The sequence below is a fragment of the Eurosta solidaginis genome, chromosome 4, assembly GCF_040869045.1.
Source record: "Eurosta solidaginis isolate ZX-2024a chromosome 4, ASM4086904v1, whole genome shotgun sequence".
In the NCBI taxonomy this organism is placed as follows: domain Eukaryota; kingdom Metazoa; phylum Arthropoda; class Insecta; order Diptera; family Tephritidae; genus Eurosta; species Eurosta solidaginis.
In genome coordinates this window covers 55,968,890-55,985,898 of record NC_090322.1, presented here as the reverse complement: position 1 = coordinate 55,985,898, position 17,009 = coordinate 55,968,890, and the positions used below count along the sequence as shown (strand labels likewise).

The 17,009-nt window shown below is 43.7% G+C and overlaps 1 protein-coding gene across 1 annotated transcript in view; it reads left to right on the top strand.

The window, feature by feature from the left end:
- east (enhanced adult sensory threshold) overlaps positions 1-17,009 on the top strand; it is a 334,547-nt gene that overhangs the window by 55,599 nt on the left and 261,939 nt on the right. The gene's annotated exons all lie outside the window — the stretch shown is intronic.

The window sequence follows — 17,009 nt, the reverse complement described above, 5'->3', positions numbered from 1 at the left end:
GCCCCAAATGATGCCGAAATAGTCCCGAAATGACATCGACGGTATCCCGGACGGATCCCGAAAACCATCTAGAAATGATGCCGGAAGAGACCCCAAATGATCCCGCAAAGGTCCCAAAATGACCCTGACAGGATCCCGGACGGATCCCGAAAACCATCCAGAAATGATGCCGGAGGAGACCCCAAATGATCCCGCTAAAGTCCCAAAATGACCCCGACAGGGTCCCGGACGGATCCCGTAAACCATCCAGAAATGATGCCGGAAAAGACCCCAAATGATCTCGCAAAAGTCCCAAAATGACCCCGACAGGATCCCGGACGGATCTCGTAAACCATCCAGAAATGATGCCGGAAGAGACCCCAAATGATCCCGCAAAAGTCCCAAAATGACCCCGACAGGATCCCGGACGGATCCCGAAAACCATCCAGAAATGATGCCGGGAGAGACCCCAAATGATCCCGCAAAAGTCCCAAAATGACCCCGACAGGATCACGGACGGATCCCGAAAACCATCCAGAAATGATGCCGGAAGAGAACCCAAATGATCCCGCAAAAGGCCAAAATGACCCCGACAGGATCCCGGACGGATCCCGTAAACCATCCATAAATGATGCCGGAAGAGACCCCAAATGATCCCGCAAAAGTCCCAAAATGACCCCGACAGGATCCCGGACGGATCCCGAAAACCATACAGAAATGATGCCGGAAGAGACCCCAAATGATCCCGCAAAAGTCTCAAAATGACCCCGACAGGATCCCGGACGGATCCTGTAAACCATCCAGAATGATGCCAGAAGAGACCCCAAATGATCCCGCAAAAGTCCCAAAATGACCCCGACAGGATCACGGACGGATCCCGAAAACCATCCAGAAATGATGCCGGAAGAGACCCCAAATGATCCCGCAAAAGTCCCAAAATGACCCCGACAGGATCCCGGACGGATCCCGAAAACCATCCAGAAATGATGCCGGAATGGACCCCAAATGGTCCCGAAATGACACCGACGGGGTCCCGGACGGATACCGAAAACCATCCAGAAATGATGCCGGCAGGTACCCCAAATTATCCCGAAATAGTCCCGAAATGACCCTGACGGGATCGCGGACGGATTCCGAAAACCATCCAGAAATGATGCCGATAGGGTCCCCAAATGATCCTGTATTAGTCGAGAAAAAATTCCGAAATGACTCCGACGGGATCCCGGACGGATCCCGAAAACCATCTAGAATTGATAGCGGAAGGTACCCCAAATGATGCCGAAATAGTCCCGAAATGACATCGACGGGATCCCGGACGGATCCCGAAAACCATTCAGAAATGATGCCGGAGGAGACCCCAAATGATCCCGCTAAAGTCCCAAATTGACCCCGACAGGGTCCCGGACGGATCCCGTAAACCATCCAGAAATAATGCCGGAAGGTACCCCAAATGATCCCGCAAAAGTCCCAAAATGACCCCGACAGGATCCCGGAAGGATCCCGTAAACCATCCAGAAATGATGTCGGAAGAGACCCCAAATGATCCCGCAAAAGTCCCAAAATGACCCCGACAGGATCCCGGACGGATCCCGAAAACCATCCAGAAATGATGCCGAAGGAGACCCCAAATGATCCCGCAAAAGTCCCAAAATGACCCCGACAGGATCCCGGACGGATCCCGTAAACCATCCAGAAATGATGCCGGAGGAGACCCCAAATGATCCCGCTAAAGTCCCAAAATGACCCCGACAGGGTCCCGGACGGATCCCGTAAACCATCCAGAAATGATGCCGGAAGAGACCCCAAATGATCCCGCAAAAGTCCCAAAATGACCCCGACAGGATCCCGGACGGATCCCGTAAACCATCCAGAAATGATGCCGGAAGAGACCCCAAATGATCCCGCAAAAGTCCCAAAATGACCCCGACGGGATCCCGGACGGATCCCGTAAACCATCCAGAAATGATGCCGGAAGGGTCCCCAAATGATCGCGAAATAGTCCCGAAATGATTCCGGAATAGTCCCGAAAATGTCCCAAAATAACCCCGACGGGATCCCGGACGGATCCCGAAAACTATACAGAAATGATCCCGGAAGGGTCCCAAAATGATCCCGAAATAGTCCCGAAAAAGTCCCGAAATTACCCCGGCGTAATCCCGGACCGATCCCGAAAACCATCCAGAAATGATCCCGGAGGGTCTCGATATGACCCTTACGGGATTACAAATAAGGTGAAGCTAATTATAAAACCATGTTAATAAGGCAGCAGGCGCATTGGAGCGAATAAAAAGTTACATAGAAACATACAGGTAAAGCTAATAAAAGCGTGCTAATAAAAACAATTGATGGAGGGGGATGGCGGGAGTAGAGGAGAGGACCACTGATCGTTCCTCCAAAATTGTCTAGATCTCGTTCTGTATGTACCAGATACCAAAAACTATTGATTTAGGAGAAAATTTATATTGAGTTATAACAATTTATAGATTTTACACCAGAGGGGTAGATAAAGGGGGGGAGGCGGGCGGAAGGTATCACTGCTTACTTTGTAAGCCCTCGACTTATTTGACCCCTTGAGTCTGTGATATTGGTGAAGGCCAGTATACGTAAAGTTATAATGTGTAAAAATTATTGAAAAATAATTTCTCGAAGGGGTCGTGGGAACCCCACCCCTCTTTCCATGTTCGAAAAAAATTTCGCTAGTAGACTACTGTCTGTGTCCCAAATTTCATCAAAATCCGTGTAGCCATTCTGTCGTGATTCAATCGCAAAAACGAAAAAATATAATAATTAAATTATAACTGTTCCTAGGGGGCGGGGACCACACCCCTTTTCAAAAATATATAGTTAGTAGATCCTTCTAGACTATTGGCTATATGTGTGCAAAATTTCATCCAAATCGGTCCAGCCGTTCTTGCGTGATTGAGTCACAAAGACAAACGTCTGGACAAACATCCAAACATCCAAACATCCAAACATCCAAACATCTAAACATCCAAACATCCAAACATCTTCACATCCAAACTTTGCCATTTATAATATATATTAGATTAGATTAGATTAGATTAGATAATAAGAATTGCATCTTTTGGCTATTGGACTCTAATAAACAGGAGGCGAGGAGAGATACCAACAAATTACCCCTGAACTTAAACGACATGAAATGACTTATACCACTTTCAAAATAAACAGCTCATATGGCCTTAGACCTAAGTAAATGCAAATTTATGAGTTTAACTAGAATATCATATCAGCTACATATTTAGTTTGTCGAGGTCATCAAAAGTGTCCTGTTATTTTTCCACGTAATCATCATGACGAGGCATTTCCTACCTCGTTGTTACACAGAACCTTACCAAATGAGGAGAAAGTGGAGCGGGACTGGTTAGTGTGTAGTGCCAGTAGCAATGCTTTATTGCCTACCATGTCGTCTGTTAAGCACCAATACTTTAAATCGACCTAAAATTTGTTCAGCGGATATTCGAAATTGCAGGTGTGGAAGAAGCTATACGATAAACTGCCGTCACACGAAAATACTCAAGATCACATTAAATGTTATATTCAATGGCGATCTTTACAAAATCTAATTCAAAAGGAGGCTACAATTGATACACTTACCAATGACCAGCTAATCACTGAAACTGAAAAGTGGAAAGACATTTTATACAGAATTTTGGACCCTATTTTATTTTTGGGTGAAAGAGGCCTACCTTTCAGAGGCGAAAGTTTATATCTTGGTGAACGAAACAATGGACATTTTTTGGACATCTTAGAACCCATAAGCCATTATTATCCGATCATTTGGAGAAAGATAAGATTTCACAACAGCAGCACAAACTTTTACAAGTTCACTATCTTTCCCCAGACATTCAGAACGAGTTTATAGAAATTTGAGCAAAACACGTGAGGGAAACTATATTAGATCAAGGCAAGAAAGCCAAGTATTTTGCTATTATCGTTGATGCTGTGTTTGATGCTAGTCACGTTGACTACGTTCATTTTGTGCTAACTCCATTTCAATTCGAAAGCAACAAATTTTACAATTCAAGAACGGGTTTTGGCTTTACAATGCACCAAAAAACTGGTCAGAAAATCGCTGATTTAATTTGCCTTACTGTAGGTAAACATGAAATCCCATTAAAAGATTACTCGCCTTGTGCAACCCACAGTCTCAATTTATGTGCTGTTGATGCTGCAGAATGTTGTACGGCTGCAATTACTTTCTTCGGAGTTGTACAAAAATGTTTTACTATTTTCACCAGCAGTCCACAACGATGGGACATCCTCAAAAAAATGTACCGAGCTCTCTTCACAGTCTTTCAGATACTAGGTGGTGGGTCGGCTACAATTGAGGTATTTAGACCATTCGCAAACCATGTTTCAGGATTAACACAATCACTAAACGCATTACTTAAGCCAAATTTGACTGCACAAGCGTACATCAACAAATTCGAATGTATGTATCTTGCTGTCCTCAATTTTGTTCAAAATACTGACTACCATTAATGAAAGAAACGTCGTACTCCAAGCTAGAGACGCCACCATAGATGTTGAGGTCCGACATATGGTTCCCCCATAAATTCAGAAAACAAAAATTCGGAAACACATTTTTTCAGAAAACATTAGTCAGAACCCTTTTTTCAGAAAGCCAAAATTCAGAAGTCAAAAATCCGGAAACAAAAATTCAGAAATCAATATTCAGAAGTCAAATTTCAGAAGTCAAAATTAAGAAGTAAAAATTCAGAAGTAATCAGAAAGCAAAGAAATATCTTTTTGCGCAAAAATTTTACGTTTTTTTGCTGTCTGATTACTTTCTGAATTTTGACTTCTGAAAATTTTCTCAGCCTGTAACACAGCAACGTCGGAAGAAGACGTCATATCCAATCGAATTATGGAAATTGGGTGAACTCCGTAAAAATAATTCTATCTAAAGGTGGCACAACGTCATTCAAAGTGCGTTTGGGACACACCCTAACATATTTAATTTCATAAATAAAAAATGAACATGCAATAACAGAAACAAAACTGGAGCAATTTTCAGCTGGAGACGAGCCATATCGGAAACGCAAGATAAAATATAAAGACTTAGTAGTTTTTTTAATATTGTAAATTCATTTGAAAAAGATAAACGCAAATCCTCTTATTTGCAATCCTCTGCTAAGTTCGAATCACTAAACTGTTGAATAAATAACTCCAATATTGAATGATGGAAAAATGGCCTTTATTAAGTACTTCACAATAACTTATATTTTGCTATTCGCTGGCTTAATAACCAAACTGATTGATAACTCAAATGAAACTCTACTATTGGCCGCCAGATCGCGTGCTTAATCAAACTGATTGATAGCTCAACTCAAACTGAATTACAGCGCCTCTTCATCTGTTGCCTTTTATACCCTTTGGTTTCCTCGTTCACATTTTTCCAGAATGTACTAGCATTGTCCATGAGCTCTCAAACTTCTCAGCTATAACTAAAATTGCACAATTTTATACATCTTTTAGGCGCTTCCAGAATCTACTAGTCCATTAGCTCTCAAACTTCTCAGATATATGCATGTGTTTGCGCATTGACTCTACGCTGCTCGTATTCGTACATGGTACATATGTGTAGACGCAATTATTTATTCGTTTATGTAGATACATAAAGATTGAATTATTGATGTGAATGTTTGTAGTTTACAGTCTCTCGCGCGCACATAGCCGTATAAGTAAATGCATCTGTGTGTGACATCTCTCTGGGCTGCCTTATATATGTGTATACTTGATTTGATTATTAACGTAAATACTGCTTGGCATGGCCTTAGCATCGCCTTAGTGATGGGATAATTTAGTGATGCTAATATCCGTGACACTATTGTACACAATATAAAATTTTAGATTTTACTGTTTTTTCTTTATACATAATTCTTACCAAATAAATAAAGGTTTCTAAAGTTTGGGAAAAATTTAATGTTTTTTCTGTCGCCTGATTACTTTCTGAATTTTGACTTCTGAATTTTGCCTTCTGAAATTTGACTTCTGAATTTTCACTCCTGAAATTTGACTCCTGAAATTTGACTTCTGAGATTTCACTTCTGAGTTTTGACCTCTGAATTTTGTCTTTCTGAAAAAGGGTTCCGACTAATGTTTTCTGAAAAAATGTGCTTTTGAATTTTTGTTTTCTGATTTTATGGGGGGCACCCGACATCTAGATGCCTTATTAGCTGATTTAAAGTTGACCAGGAACCAAAGGGGAAACAATTTTAAACGAATGCAAAACCGTTAGGTTAGGTTAGGTTAGAGTGGCTGCCTCCGCTGTCCGAGCGGAAACCACGCGGGGGGCCCCTATTTCCTGTTACCCTACTTTCGAAGAAGAAGAAAGTTTAAACCCCAGTGAGGCTAAACCAGCGCGTTTGCCTAATGAAACGCAAGATGTCGTTTGGGTTTATAGATTCAAGCTCCGCAAGGCACCCAAAAGAGTGCCTGTGGAGGCATTGGTACCAGGTAATTGACAGTGCGGGACAGTGGCACAGATAGTGCTCAACGCTTTCTATCTCTTCCTCGTCCCTACAGCTGCGGCAGAAGTCATTTGTCTGCAGGCCCATATAGGCACCGTGAGTGCCCATGAGACAGTGACCTGTAAGAAGGCCGACTAGTGGGCTTATAGAGATACGGTTGAACAATATCACCGATCGCGATCTCTTTTCATCCAGCTTAGGCCAGATTTGCTTGGATATACTACATGTAGGTCCCCTCGCCCATCTGGCGTTTGCCTGATCCGTGAAAAGAGATCGCAGGTGGTATTTGCAAGTGTTTAGAGTAGGGCTGGCCCAACCAGCGGAGGTTATTGTTTGCAAGTTGGTGGCTTCCCTAGCTAGCTCATCCGAGGCGCAGTTTCCTGAGATGTCACAGTGGCCAGGAACCCATATTATGCTTAGGTTGCAATTTTCAGCTAGTTTGTTGAGGGTTTCTCTGCACTTTAATGCCACTAGTGACGAGGTGTTACTGCACCTCAGCGGGTTAGGGGATCAGAATATACCCGCGGTAGGTATGCCTGTCGTAAGAGGCGACTAAAATACCAGATTCAAGGGGCTGTGTAGCGCAACCTTTCAGGTTGCCAGCGCAATATATAGCTTCTCCAAACCCAATTGTCAACCTCACCTATCCGCGGCGAATCCTGTTTCACTAACAGACGAGGCTCTGGCGACCCCAAGCTCCTCATGGAACTTGGGGGTAGGGAGGGAGGGAATGGCCTGAAGTTTAATGTGGCCACATAAATCGTTCCCGAGATGGTCGGGCTAGCACCTTAATGGTGCTATGGTACCGGAGCGTACCGGATTTGTATCCGGCAAAGGACCATCACATCGATAACACTCCCCAAAACCTTCGGGGAGCAACCTTATCGCTACAACAACAACAACAACAACAGGTGTTACTGCATTGCAGGGATTTTATGGCAGCTTGGCTGCCAGAGAAAATTGAAATAGAATTGGTCAACTGCAGGTTAGCAAGATAGCGGGCTGCTTCCCAGATAGCTATGAGTTCAGCCTGAAAAACACTGCAGTGATTGGGTAGGCGAAAGCTCTCGCTTAGATTGAGCTTCTCCGAGAATATTCCGCTGCCGACTCTGTTGTTTAGTTTAGAGCCATCTGTAAAAACAGAGATTTCGTGTGATCCCGGCTCCACGCCGTTTGCCCACTCGTTCCTCTCTGGGATTCTTGTGGAAAATTTGTTGTCCCAGCAAGGGGACGATGTTGTATGGTCCAATTTCAAGAAGGTTTCGGGGACTTGCTTCAGGATCCGTGTGTGACCAAACCTGCAGTCCCTCCATGGTTCAATAGCGTTGAGCCTTGCCACGTTGCAGGAGGCACAATATTTACCATATAGATCAGTTGGGAGAAGGAATATTATGGTTTCAAGAGCTTTGGTGGGATTGGAGGGAAGGGCACCACTGGTGAGCATTGCCGCCATCCTCTGCACTCTCGTTACTTTACTCTTGTTAGATTCGATATCGATATACTGCCGTATAGATCCAATGGACTATGAGTGGCTGGAGACCCCACCTTTTTCCGATTGCCGACTTACAAGCGTAGAGAGCCATTGTGGCTTTCCTGGATCGTTCCTCCACATTTCGCTTCCAGTCCAGCTTCCTGTCTAGAATAACTCCGAGATATTTAACCTCGGTAGAGAGTTTGATTTTTTTCCCGTTTAGGGACGGGAGGGTAAATTCCGGTATACTGCGTTTGCGGGTAAAAAGCACCATCTCAGTTTTTTCACTGCTGATGCTGAGTCCCCATTCCATAGACCAAGTGTTTGTTATATTAAGAGCATTTTGCAAGAGTTCGCCAAGCACCGGAAGGTGTTTGCCGGTAACTGTCAAGGCTATGTCGTCGGCATATGCAATGACTTGGCATCCGGTAGGCTGTAGTATAGATAACAGAGCGTCACCGTCAGGTTCCATAGTAGAGGAGAAAGAACGCCCCCCTGGGGGATTCCTCTGTTGGTATACCTTATTAACGATGAGCTGCCCAGCTCAGAGATAACGATTCTCTTATTTAGAAGGAGCTCGACGAATTTCACAAGAGGCTCTTCCACCCCTAGTGAACGTAGAGATTTTGTAACCGCTGCTGGGAGAACGTTGTTGAAGGCTCCTTCTATGTCGAGAAAGATACGCAGCGTAAATTCTTTAAAGGCAAGACCCTTTTCTATCTTAGTAGTGAAAGCATGTAGAGCTGTCTCTACGGATTTTCCCTTAGAGTAGGCGCGTTGGTTGTTGGAGATAAGTGCCTTATTTGCCGATCGTCTAATGTAGGCGTCCAGCAATCGTTCTAGAACTTTTAGGAGGAAGGAGGTCAGACTTATTGGTCTGAAATGCTTTGGACTGTTGCCCGATATCCTGCCTCCTTTGGGTATGAAGACTACCTTTGCCTTGGTCCATTCCGTGGGCATATAGACCAGGTTGAGGCAAGCCTTTTAGATTTTAGCTAGCAGCGGGCTTATAAGATCGCTTGCAGCTTGCAATTCAGCGGGAAATATTCCATCCGTTCCCGGAGATTTGAAGGGTTTAAAGGACTTGATTGCCCAGATAACTCCTTTTTCGCTTACAATGTGGTCCAGGGGTTGAAATGGCCCTGGGTTAGATTGCGTGTTTAAGATGTATGGTTGAGATCTGCAGCCTGGAAAGTGAGTGCTGATCAGGGTTTCCAGAATTTCCGTACTAGAAGTGGCCCATTCTCCGCTCGTTGTGCGAATGCAGCTTGGAGGTATGGGGTTTTTGGAGAGGACCTTTCGTAGGCGCTTGGCCTCTGAGACTTCTTCGATGTCATTGGTGAAGTTCTTCCAGGAGTCCCTTTTGGCCTTCTGGATTAACTTCTTAAAAGATTTTAAGGCATCCCTATAATGGGACCAGATTCCCGTGCGCTTAGCCTCGTTAAAGAGTTTTCTGCTGTTTTTCCTCTGCTCGGAGATTGCTTGGTTCCACCAATAGGGTTTCTTTTTACCCCTCACCTTAATCTCCGGACAGGCTACTGTGAAGGCAGCGTTACAAGATTTGGTGATAAGATCTACTGCTTCTTCTATTTTTGACGATGAGTCTAGCTCACCGAGAGAAGCAAATGTTGTGTCTAAAGGAGGCGCTTCATCAGTTGTTATCGGTAGGCTCGGCCTACCGTGAGAAGCGTTCTTTAGGAGAGTAGAGGATAGGACTTGTTTATAAAGGTTCCAGTCCGTACGTCTCCTATTCCTGTAAGCCACCCTAGGCGGTGTACGCAAGAGCAGAGTGAAAATGATATACATATGATCAGAGTAGGAGTTTTCCTTGGAAACTCTCCAATTTTTAACAAGGTCAGAGAATGCCCCAGAAACTAGAGTAACATCTAGAACCTCCTTCCTGTTTGAGGTGATGAAAGTTGGTTTGTCTCCAGAGTTGCATATACTTAGATTGTTACTTATAATATAATCAAAAAGAGACTCACCACTACTGTTAATATCGCTAGAGCCCCAAGCAGTGTGATGTACGTTGGCATCGGCCCCAATTATTATCGGGAACCCTTTACTGTGGGCCTCCCGTACCGCTTTGCAGAGCCGGTCCTGCACAGAAGTTGGGCGATCGTGCGAGAGATATGCGGACATCAGCCAGATTGTTTGACCCTGTAGCTCGAGGCTAATACAGGTAAAGTCCTCGTCGCTAAAAAGAGATAGTAAAATAAATACTAGATTTTTCTTTACTAGAATACAAGATCTGATTCTTCCTGCCACGGGCGGTGTCACCAGCCGGTAGTCCTTAGAAAAGAGTCCACAAACCTTGCTGCCAACGACCCAAGGCTCCTGGACTAGAACGACGTCCTAATACGTTGTGCTGAGGTGTAAGATTAGGGCAGCCGAGGCTGCCTTAGAGTGGTGCAGGTTTATCTGCAGTACCTGCGCGCCCGTTACGGTTCGTTTGCGGCATCGACGTCCATCCTCTGCTGATCCGCATCGTCGGATGCCTCCTCTACGATAGTATCGTCGAATGCTGTTGATGCTGCTGCTTGTGCCATTACAATCACGTCGCCTAGTGTTGTGACGTCAGTGCATGCGGATACAATAAATAATAATGTTGTGACGTCAGTGCCAGTGAGTGCCCAACCATCCGTACTATCGACAAGTGCTGCTGCTTGCACTACTAAAACTTCAACGCCTAGTGTTGTGACGTCAGTGCCTATGAATCCTCAATCATCTGTAGTATCGATTAGTGCTATCTCAAATATTAGTACTGCAGCTGCTTGCACTACTAATACAACGGTGTCCAATGCTGTGACGTCGACGCCTCAGAGTGTTATTTCAACTTCAAATAATTCTCGCAATACGTATGCATCCATAATTACGGCCTTGCCAATGACGGGTATTTCGGCTTCTTCTTCATCCACTCATGCGTCTATTAAGGATGATGGACAGGGGGCAAATGTGTCTAAAACTAGAACTAAAATGAAAAATACTAATTCTCGAATTCTTATTAGAGGATCTAACGCATCGAGCGATTTGGTGGTTGCTGATCGTTACAAATGGCTACATATATCGTCTTTTTCGCCATCTGTAACTGAAGATAATATAATTGAATATGTGGCTAGGCAAGCTAGTTTAAATAAAACCGCATTAAGTTGTACGAAGCTAGTAAAAAAAGATGTTGCGTTGGCAAATCTGAATAGAGTTAGCTTCAAGTTGGGAGTTCCTGAGTCATAATTTGACAAATTGCTCAGCTCCGAAATTTGGCCGACTAATGTTACGGTTAAGCCTTTTCAGTTTTTTCGGAAGGCTCACAAAAAGCCTCCTCGCACACAGTAGGGAGAAATCGTCCCGCTAATAAAAGCAATAACGACTTAAGGATATATTTTCACAATGTATCTGGCATGGGAACCAAGCCTGATCTTGTGTATAATTTTAGTGCGCAAATGGATTTGATATCTTTGTCTTCATCGAGACATGGCTCAATGAACAATTTTTTGATAGTGAGTTCTTTGACCCAAATCTTTTGAATGTCTATCGCAAGGATCGGGATGCTGGGAAAACTGGTTGCATTCGCGGTGGTGGTGTTTTAATTGCTGTCAAGCGGCAGCTGCGTTCATTTTTATTTCCGCTCAACAATGACGACTCGCTACTTGACCAAATCTGCGTGTGTATAAATGGTTCTGGTTCTGGTGCGCAAGGCTCCCTATATCTGCTTGCCTCGTATGTTCCACCAGGCAGCGCATTTGATGTATACAAAGCACATGCTGATAACATAATCTCTCTTGTTTTACGAAACCTTAATGATGACCACCTCTGCGTGCTTGGAGACTTCAACCTTTGTAATATTCGCTGGTCAACAAATAATTCTAGTTATGGTCTCACACCTAATAATCTTTCTTTGAATCACGAACTGTATTTCATTGATAATTTATTGAGTCTCAATTTAAAGCAAATTAGTAAAAGTGTTAATGCCCTAAATAGATTATTGGATCTAGTATTTATAAGTGACAACATTGATTGTGAAGTCAGCGAATGCTCTAATGCAGTTATTCCCAAGGATAGGCATCACCTACCCCTGGTCATTACTTGTAGTTTTTATTATTATGCGTCGGATACTTCAGATAGCAGATTAACGTTCAAGTTCAATTCGTGCGATTTTCCTAGGTTTAACGATTTTTAATGTAAATAAACTGGGACGAACTACTGGAGGGACTTGATACCTCTAACTGCTTCGCCACGTTCAAATCCATTCTAATTAGTCACTGTTTGGATAAAATTCCGGTAAACCGAAAGAGGCCGTATAAACTTCCGTGGTATTCGAAAGAATTCAAAAAACTGAAGAACATAAAAAATAAATATTTGCGTAACTTCAAACTATCAAAGAATCATATATTCTTTACTAAGTACAAGCACTATTTAAAGATATTTAATCATTTAGATAAGTTTCTGTACAATAACTATATTTATAATATTGAGTTGAATATTAAATCGAATCCTAAAACTTTTTGGAACTATATAAAGTCAAAAAAAGGTGGTTCCAGTGTACCCTCTGGAGTTTTCCTTGATGATCAACATGCGCGATCTCTAAGTGAGGCAGCGAACTTATTTGCTGAGTTTTTTAAGTCAAATTTTTCTCAGGATGATAATAATAAAGCGGTTGATTTTTCATTGGATGCCGTTAGTATCCTGAACTTCTGTACGCTTACTCTCTCCTGTGAGGATGTTAGTAAGGCTATTATACTTAAATCCTCATCCCAAACTGACGTTGATGGGTTTTCTTCTGTCTTGTTAAAAAACTGTCCAGCCTTGGTCTATCCGTTGACTCTGATTTTCAATAAATCATTATCATCTGGGACGCTCATCGATGATTGGAAGCTCACCTCGATTATGCCCCTTTTTCAAATGTGGAAATAAGAACGATGTGCGTAACTATAGACCAATATCCAAGCTGTCCACAATCTCTAAAATTTTTGAGCATGCTGCGAATGCCAAGTTGAGTTTTGCTGTTAAATCCCTTATATCACCCCACCTGCACGGGTTTGTTGCTGATAGGTCCACGGTTTCAAATCTTGCTGTTTTTAGTGAATACTGTGTAGATTCTTTCTCTGCTGGACTACAGGTTGATTGCATTTACACTGACTTTTCAAAAGCTTTTGATAGAGTTCCTCACACAGTTCTGATAAAAAAATTAAGTTGTATCGGTTTTCATTCAACGTTTCTTTTGTGGATTCTTATTTAAGTAATAGACACTGCGTTGTTACCATTGATGGGAAAATGTCTAGTCCGTTCGTAGCGACTTCTGGCGTTCCCCAGGGAAATATACTAGGCCCACTTTTATTTATATTATTTATTAATGACATCAGCAGTTGTTTTTCGTTTGCAAAGTGTTTACTTTATGCAGATGACTTAAAAATATTCTCAACTATTAAATCGCAAGAAGATGCCATAAAGCTGCAGGATGATATAAATAAGCTTCACCAATGGTGCCTGAATTCCTGTCTCTCTTTAAATACGCAAAAATGCTTCCAAATTGTTTATTCAAAATCAACTAACAATTTGTCTACAAAATACAGTATATCTAACTATGAACTTCAATGTGTTGATGAGATTAAAGACCTGGGTGTCGTTTTTGACAAAAGGTTTTCCTTCATTAATCACATTAACTACGTAACATCGAAAGCATATTCTATGCTCGGATTTGTACGGCGCAATGCTTCAAAATTCTCAGACCCCTATACCTTTAAGCTGCTCTACACGTCATACGTTGGATCTCATATTGAATATGCTGTCTTCATTTGGAGACCAAGCAACCAAACGGCCATTTGTAGAATTGAGAGAATTCAAAAAATTTTCCTTAGATATGCCCTTCGCCCGTTAAACTTTTCGGAGCCGATTTTTTCCTACTCTGCACGTCTTTTACTTTTAAGCCTCAAGTCTTTGGAAAATCGTAGATCTATACTGTGCTTGTCATTCATGTATAATGTTATTAATGGCTACATTGATTGCCCTTATTTGCTGGAAAGGATTCGATTTAATGTTCCCCAAAGATCTCTCAGAAATTCCTTTCCATTTTATTACGATTATTTCAGAACGAATTACGCTGGTAATGCTCCCATTACGCGTGCTATTCGGGAGCTTAACTCAATAAGTAATTCCGCTGCTCTTGATTTTTCTATACAAAGAGCTGAATTTATGAATATTTTGAAGTCTGCTTTCTAAGTAAACCGATTACTTTTAGGCATAAGTATTTTTTAAATTTTCATTGTATCATAGTCTGTAAGGATTAAAATTCATAGACTTAAACAAATAAATAAATAAATAAATAAATAAAGTTCGGCATCCGACGGGTCGGATTCCAGCAGAAGCTGCTCGTCCATGCCCGTAAAGAACTGACCCGCAAACTCAGATACCGAGAGTGTATCGGTATCGTCATCCGGAGTGCTGCGTGCCAGTTCGATATCGGCCCCATGTCCACTCAAGGTGTTGCATGGGTCCGTGAGATTCGTTGTGGCGGTTGCGGGTTCGCTCGAGGCGGTATCCCCAATTACCAGATCCTCCGGCGCGGTGGCGGCTCCTTCCCCAGTGCCATGGGCAGCAGATCCACTCGGGGTGTTTCTGTCTGACCCCTCGCCCTGAAGTACAGGCTCACCTTCGTCCGGTGTTTCCTCCTTCGTACCATCCCTTCAAATTTTCAACGTGATGGAGTAGAAGCCGTAGCTTAGTACTCCACCACATTCGTCAAGCCAAGGGAGAGAAGCCTCGTTTATGATGAAGCCAACAGAACGCTGCTTCGCCCTTGTCTCGCCGACACGGACTATTCTGCAATCGTTCGAAGGTAGCCCCTGATTCGACTCCGCGATGGTATCCAGGATCTCGCCAGGATCCGCTATGCCGTCTGGGACCCAGGCCCAAGCTCTCGGTCTGTTCGGAATTTCTTCCACACCGACCGCATCCAACCTGGCCCCAGGCCACAGCTGTCCTAGCGAAGCTATGGGGAGTTTGTAGAGCTTGCACGAGCGTTCGTCGGCGCAGGAAACAAGCTTGACCCTACCCTGGTACCAGCCAGCATCACGGATAGTGGGAGCCGGCCCCGGATACTTGGTCATGATGTCCTTAAATATCTTGAGAAGGCCGTTAAGGACATCCTTCCAGTTATCCGGGGTTATGTTCCCATCCGGGTGACCGCGATTCAAAACTGCCAGCGTAAAGTTGGCCTTAGCCGCCTCGCTGAAGGTTTTGGTCAGGGCAGGGGGAGTAGAGGTCGAAGGCCGGTGCCTTTTGGGATCGCTCGAGGCATTTTCCATAGACCTTTGTCTATTAAGGGCCGGCATCTTCGGGTCAGAAGGTAGTTTGGTGGCAGAAGAGGAAGGGGGGATGGGGTTGTTGTTGCTGCTCTTCTTGGCAGCAATAATCTTCCTGGCCCAGGCCAGAGAACTTTTTTACTCTGCCGTTAACTTGTCGCTGGGAGAGTTGCCAAGTTTCTCAACGATTTTGACGGGATTGCGAATGTTCCGCTGGATGCGGACCGAAGTCGGGGTTCGCTTTTTTGCCTTGGAACCCTCAAGGGGTTCAGCCGGCTTGCGAGGTAGCTTTGCAGCGGTGGAGGTAGTACTTTTGTCCGTGGAGGATTTAGTGCTGTTACCAGCCACCTGCTGACAAGAGGTCCCCGGTACGTTCGTGGGACGGGCCTCCTGTGCTTGCTCAGTCGGATGTTGCTTTCCCTCTTTGGGGCTAGCTTTGCCGGCTGCTGCGGAATTGGACTTGCCCTCGAGGGGTTTAGTTCTTCCGCTAGCTTGCACAGGTGGCCGAAGATTTGTTTGTTGCCGTGAAGGCCTGGTCGGCGCCGTCTGTGCGGTTCCCGACGAATTGTGGACTTTTTTATTGCCTAGTCCAAGGGCGGCATCTTTACCCGTGCAGGGATCCGAGGCCAGATTTTTGTTGTTCATGTTACATCTGGTTCGTCAGCTGCCTACTAAGGTGAGACCGTTCGGCAGCCAGAAAGTTAAGGGATAGGGGAAACAATGCGGTCGACTGCGGCAGAGCCCCATACCGCAGCAAGTCGCTGTTACTCCCGGAGGTGGACCGGTATCCGGGAGGCTCCGTAAGAATACAGTCGGATGCCCCTGACTGCAAACCATCCAATGGGCACGGAATCGCATAACACCCTGGATTAGGGGTGGACCACCTTTTCAACTGGGCGTGGTCCAGTTCCCACCTTGAGGCCACGTTTAAAAACCATTTCCATATGCCTGAGCTATTAAGGAGCTGGGGCACAAATGGAAATGATTCCTAAACTTAGCTAGCACTCCCCTGGAAGGGGAAGCTGTTGTGCATATTACCAGCCGGCACCCTCTGGGAGGGTTCAGCCCAAGGATTTGTGCCAGCCATGCAAAACAGTTGCTATTCAATTGAACATCTCGCCAAAGTTTCAGGACATTCGAAAGAGAAAACCCAAAAGACGTTTTGAAGATAATGGAAATGAGATAATTGCGGATGATCCAGAGTCTGATTTTAAAAACAATACATTCTTGGTGATCGCTGATTCGGTAATCACTGGCATTCCTCAACGATTTGCAGCTATGAGAAATTTGAACGAGACGTTTTCCTTTTTGTGGCAATTTGAAGACATGGATGAAACTACGGTTCTGGAGAGTGCAGCAAAATTTGTCGAAAAATACAATTCGGACGTTTCTCAAAGCTTAGAATACGAAATAATTCACTTGAAACACATTTACGAAGCAAATTTTGATAAAGGTATGTCACCATTGGAATTGCTAAATGCCACTATGTAGCTAGTGCAGAACGTTCTTTCAGCGTCCCTGCAAGAATCAAAAACTTTCATATATCGTGTTGAAGAGCGAGTTTCAGGACTTGCCACGTTTTGTGTCGAATTAAATTTCGATATTATTATAAAAAATTTTGCATCGAGAAAAGCAAGAAAAGCCACTCTTTGATATCCGAACCTTCTATATTTGAATAATTAAAATTTATAATCATCATTAAGTTTATCAGAAATGTATTAAAATGTTACCAAATATCTAGAAAAGATTATTTGAAACAATATGTGG